The following is a 6,000-nucleotide window of genomic DNA, read 5'->3' on the forward strand; positions in this document are numbered from 1 at the left end:
CATGCAGAGGAAGTCTGTCCCAGCCCAGAAGGAAACAGGAAGTTTACCTGCTGGCTAGACAAACAGTCCTCCCTATGTGTAAACATGTTCACTCTAGGAATGTTGTACTTGATTGCTCTTGTGTTTCACATCCCATAAGTTGTTGCCTCTGCTTAGGTAAGCCATCACCCTGAAGTCCCAAGTTTCCATTTTAAAATAGAAGATTCTAGCATTTGTAGAACCTGAGATATGGGGTGAAATGTGCAGGCACCATTTTTCTCGTTCGTTTTGTGAGAAACCGGTCTCCTCCCTCTTTTCTGTTACATAGGTTTTCTGTTTGTAGTATTTACTTTGGCCCCCACCAGAAAAAGTACTGTGTGCATATGCAAATTCATTTAAATATGTGCAGTTTTCAAATAAGCCATCTCTGATGATGAGGTTTAAGTAAAATAGGGCACCTCCCAAACTTCCTCTCTCCTGAAAAAAACAACACCCAGTTCAGGGAAATTTAGGATTGGTCCAGTATTAAGAGTGAAGGCAATGGCTATGGACTGAAAGCCATTGTAGAAATAGCATACCCTCCAACATTTCTCCAGTGAAAATAGGGATATCCCATTCCATAATGATAATTTGACTATTTATACCCCACACATCTGACTGGCTTGCCCCAGACACTCTAGGCAAACATAATAAAACATGAAACATTAAAAAATCAGTCAAACCTATACAGTCAAACCTCGGTTGTCAAATGTAATGCGTTTCGGAAGACAGTTCGACTTCCAAAATGTTTGACAACCGAGGATCAAAGGGTGGTTGGCAAAGTCAAAGGAGAAAAAAGAAGAAAAATTCCCTGGAAGCCGTTCAGCTTCCAAAAATGGTTTAAAAACCAGAACAGTTACTTCCAGGTTTTCAGCGTTCGGGAACCGAAATGTACGGTAACAGAGGCGTTCAAGAACCAAGGTTTGACTGTACAGGATTACCTTCAGACGGCTCAGGGGTCGGATAACTCCATAACTTCCAACATTTCTCCAATGAAAATAGGGACGTCCTAAGGAAAAGTGGGATTTTGGGATCAAATCAGAAACCGGGACGGCTTCTCTAAATCAGGGACATCCCTGGACAACAGGGACACTTGGAGGGTCTGCAATAGTTTGCGAATTGCTTTGGCGTTATTGCTCCCCACAGCCCTGAAAGGTAGAGTGGGTAGGAAGATGGTCATCTTATTCGTGGGATTTCCCAGTGAGCTTCATGGGAGAAACTGCCTCTCCCAGCAGTGGGAGTGCCTACTGACTGGTGCAAGTGGCCTTCTCGTAGCCTCAGTTCCATCATCTGTGAAATGGGTGGAAATAATGGTGGCATGTCGTACAAGGGTCACAAGAGTGGATACAACAAAGAGCAGAGGACCACGCCTTCCAAACCAGCCTTCTCCATCCAGCATCCAGATGTTTTCGATTACAGCTCCCATCAGCCCCAGCCTGTTGCTGGTGGAAGTTGTAGTCCAACAGTAGCAAACCAGCAACTAGCGCAGAGCTGGCGAGGTCCCACCTTGCATTCCTCTGCTTCCAGTTCTGCGATTCAGGCACTGCGATTAATCATACAAATGACAAGGATTTTGCCTTGGGGAAAACTGGCAGCCAGGAAGTGGGGGGGGGAGGAGAGAGGGACGGCTGCACACGCAGCCTTGGCCTGAGAAGCTGCTTTGGTTCCGAGTTGCCCCGGGTTCTAGGGAGACCCCAAAGAGCCGCCTCCATCCACTTCCCCCGTGCACCAGGCAGGGACGATTTGACGGCCCGCTGTGGGTGGAGGATTGGCTCCTGATCACAGACGCAATTAGAGGCAGTAATTTCAGGTTCATTAGCGGAATTCCTTAATCAACAATGCAATTACTTCGGCAGGGCTTGGAGGAGGGAAAGCCCTGATTAAGTACCAAAGAGAATCAGAGAAGAAGGCAGAGGAGGAGAATCACTTGGCATCCTGCAGGCTTTCCCCAACATTAGAGAGATGGCCCCAAGGCTCTACTCTTTGTTCCCATGACCTGGTATTCAGAAATAGACTATTATAGCACATGGAGCTTCCACAGAGCTAGCGCTCTCTCTCTCTCTCTCTCTCTCTCTCTCTCTCTCTCTCTCTCGCTCTCTCTCTCTCTCTCGCTCTCCCCCTCTTTCTCCCTCTCTCTCTCCCTCTTTCTCCCTCTCTCTCACCTCCAGGACTTTGTCTACTTCTTCCTTACATATTCATTTTTTAAGCCAACTAAACTACTGGATGGGCCACATGGCTCTTCATTGCCTCTTATTTCCCTATGCCTTGCTTACAAAGAGGCAGTGCGGTATAATGGCTAGTGTCGGACTAGGACCCAAGAGACCAGGCTTTGAATCCCCACTCAGACATGAAGTTCACTGGGTGACCCTTCGGCCAACCACGGCCACTCTCGGCCTCCTTCACAGGGTTGTTGTGGGGACAAAATGGGGAGGGGGAGAACTATCTACAGCACCTTCAGCCCCTTGGAGAAAAAGGAGGGGGAAAGGCAGAAAAGTTCTGCCTTACCATCAGCCTGGCATAAACCAACATCCTGGGTCAGGACACCGCCAGCACTTCACGCATCAGCCTTCAGGACCACACACTTGAGGTGGTAGATGGTTTTGTCTTCCTGGGATCTACCATAAGCAGCTTCTTCTCCTTCTTCTTCTTCCTCCTCCTCCTCTTCTTCTTCTCCTTCTTCTTCCTCCTCCTCCTCCTCCTCTTCTTCTTCTTCTTCTTCTTCTGTGATCCCTCGTAGCTGAGTAAGATTGTCTTCCATGAACACAGTTTTAGCAGTGAGTCCATAAGTGACCATGGAGGTCAATTCTGTATCCACACATCCTTCCACAGTGGGGACATAGGTTTCTGGGAGGGAGTTGATCATGTGCCAAGCGTGCCTTCCTCTTTGCATGTTTCTCCCTTGCGTCCTGAGTTTGAGCGTCTTCAAAGCCCATGACATCTTTGGGAAAGGCTGTTCTCCAATTGGAGCGCTCGCAGGCCAGTGTTTCCCAGTTGTCAGTGTTTATACTACATTTTTTAAAAGATTTGCCTTGAGAGAGTCCATAGCCAGCAACCTTTCCATCAACACTGAGCTGGGCAAGTGTATTGGCAAGGCAGCTACAGCAATGCCTCTCCTCTTCAAAAGGATCTGAGAGAATGTGATGCTAACGTCCAATACCAAGATGGAGGTGTATCAGAGGCTGATTTATGGAAGCGCATCGTGGGCCACTTACAACCGCCAGGAGTGACACCTCAATGCCTTCCATATGCGCTGTGTCAGGAAGGTTTGGGGCATCACATAACAGGACAAACAAAGCCCACAGTCTACGCTGGCTTGGCCGTGTCCACAGAATGGAAGATGGCAGGATCCCCAGGGAGGTGCTCTACAGGAGCTGGCTTCCAGCACTAGGCCAGTTGGCAGACCAACTCTGCTGTGCTACAGAGATGTCTGCAAACATGGCATGAAGGCTGGCAACATCAAACCTGTTGTGTGGGAATCCCTTGTAGACGACTGCAGTGCCTGCAGACAGTCAGGTCTTGTATCCATAGCAGATACCAGAAGAGGAAAGACCTGGGAGGAGCACAAGGAGAAGAAACGCCCTGGTGCATTTGCAGCAGCACAACTGGCCACCTTCCTCTGCCCCAGCTGCAACAAAACATGTCTCTCCCACATCGGTCTCTACAACTACAGCAGGCGCTGTAACTCTCCAGAGGTTGGACTTCACCCCTGAAGGCACATTCCTCCATCATCTCTCGAGACAGATAGATGACAACTGTGGCCCTCCCTGCCACAGTTTTGCCATGCACTGCATGAATCATACAATCATAGAGTTGGAAGAGACCACAAGGGCCATCGAGTCCAACCCCCTGCCAAGCAGAAAACACCATCAGAGCACTCCTGACATATGGTTGTCAAGCCTCTGCTTAAAGACCTCCAAAGTAGGAGACTCCACCACACTCCTTGGCAGCAAATTCCACTGTCAAACAGCTCTTACTGTCAGGAAGTTCTTCCTAATGTTTAGGTGGAATCTTCTTTCTTGTAGTTTGGATCCATTGCTCCGTGTCCGCTTCTCTGGAGCAGCAGAAAACAACCTTTCTCCCTCCTCTATATGACATCCTTTTATATATTTGAACATGGCTATCATATCACCCCTTAATCTCCTCTTCTCCAGGCTAAACATGCCCAGCTCCCTTAGCCGTTCCTCATAAGGCATCGTTTCCAGGCCTTTGACCATTTTGGTTGCCCTCCTCTGGACACGTTCCAGTTGGTCAGTGTCCTTCTTGAACTGTGGTGCCCAGAACTGGACACAGTACTCCAGGTGAGGTCTGACCAGAGCAGAATACAGTGGCACTATTACTTCCCTTGATCTAAATGCTATACTCCTATTTATGCGGCCCAGAATTGCATTGGCTTTTTTAGCTGCCGAGTCACACTGTTGGCTCATGTCAAGTTTCTGGTCAACCAAGACTCCTAGATCCTTTTCACATGTACTGCTCTCAAGCCAGGTGTCACCCATCTTGTATTTGTGCCTCTCATTTTTTTTGCCCAAGTGCAATACTTTAAAGAAAATATCTCTTTTCTTTTATCTGCCCTGAATCCTACAATCTGCTTGGGCTGGTGGAGTCCCAGTAGCCTAAATGTTTCATGGGTGGGAGGCCACAGCTGAGCTGCCATAAATTTTGTTGACAGCGCTACCTTGTTCTCTGCTGGCCCCCAAGGGAGAGGAAGGAAGATCCTACTCTCTCCGGCAGATAGAAGTCACGACGAGTATTTGTCTGTAATGCACTTGCTTGGGCTTCGAGGCTCCTCTCACCAGCACGGAAATGCCAGCTCAGTTTAAGCCTCCTGAAATCTCTTTCTGGGCGCGTGGTTTTCATTGGACTCTGAGCTATTTTCATTGGCTGTTTTTATTAGTTTGCTTGTGGATTGTTGGCCTGTGGCCTGTCTCCATTTAGAGACAGAGCACCCCAGGGGGAAGAGCCGCCTTCCTAAACGCGGATGTTTGTCTTCTGCCTGCCAGATCTCTCCCAGGGGTTGTGACTCTCTCACGGCATCGTCCCTTGGGCATCTGGACTGCAGCCCAGACACGCCGAACTGCGAGCAAAAGCCTCCTCCTGCCCTTGCTTTCCAGGCTAGCTTTCCTTCTCTTCCGCAGAGAGGAGGACCACGGCCACCGGCTCTGCATGGAGAAGGTCCCGCCTTCCTTACCTGCTGGTGTCTTATAGAGCCATAGAATTACAGGGGTACATCGGGTTACATACACTTCAAGTTACATACGCTTCAGGTCACAGACTCCGCTAACCCAGAAATAGTACCTCGGGTTAAGAACTTTGCTTCAGGATGAGAACAGAAATTGCGCAGCAGCAGCAGCAGGAGGCCCCATTAGCTAAAGTGGTGCTTCAGATTAAGAACAGTTTCAGGTTAAGAACGGACCTCCGGAACGAATTAAGTACAGGGGTTGTTGCTGTTGTTTAGTCGTTTAGTCGTGTCCGACTCTTCATGACCCCCTGGACCAGAGCACGCCAGGCCCTCCTGTCTTCCACTGCCTCCCGCAGTTTGGTCAAACTCATGCTGGTAGCTTTGAGAACACTGTCCCACCATCTCGTCCTCTGTCATCCCCTTCTCCTTGTGCCCTCCATCTTTCTCAACATCAGAGTCTTTTCCAGGGAGTCTTCTCTTCTCATGAGGTGGCCAAAGTCTTGGAGTCTCAGCTTCACGATCTGTCTTTCCAGTGAGCACTCAGGGCTGATTTCCTTCAGAATGTATTGGTTTTATCTTCTTGCAGTCCATGGGAGTCTCAAGAGTCTCTTCCAGCACAGAGGTACCGCTGTATAAAGGGACCCCAGGGGTCTTATAGTTCTGTGATGGCCTGGGACTTGGGCTCAGACTCAGAACCAGAGGAGACTCAGTCTGCACCGGATCCTTTGCCTCAGGCATCATCTGAACCAAGTCTGGGGCCTGATCCTGAAGAGTTCCAGTCTGCACAGGTTCCCCTGCAACAA

This window comes from Podarcis bocagei, assembly GCF_964188305.1.
Source record: "Podarcis bocagei genome assembly, chromosome: 11".
NCBI lineage: Eukaryota > Metazoa > Chordata > Lepidosauria > Squamata > Lacertidae > Podarcis > Podarcis bocagei.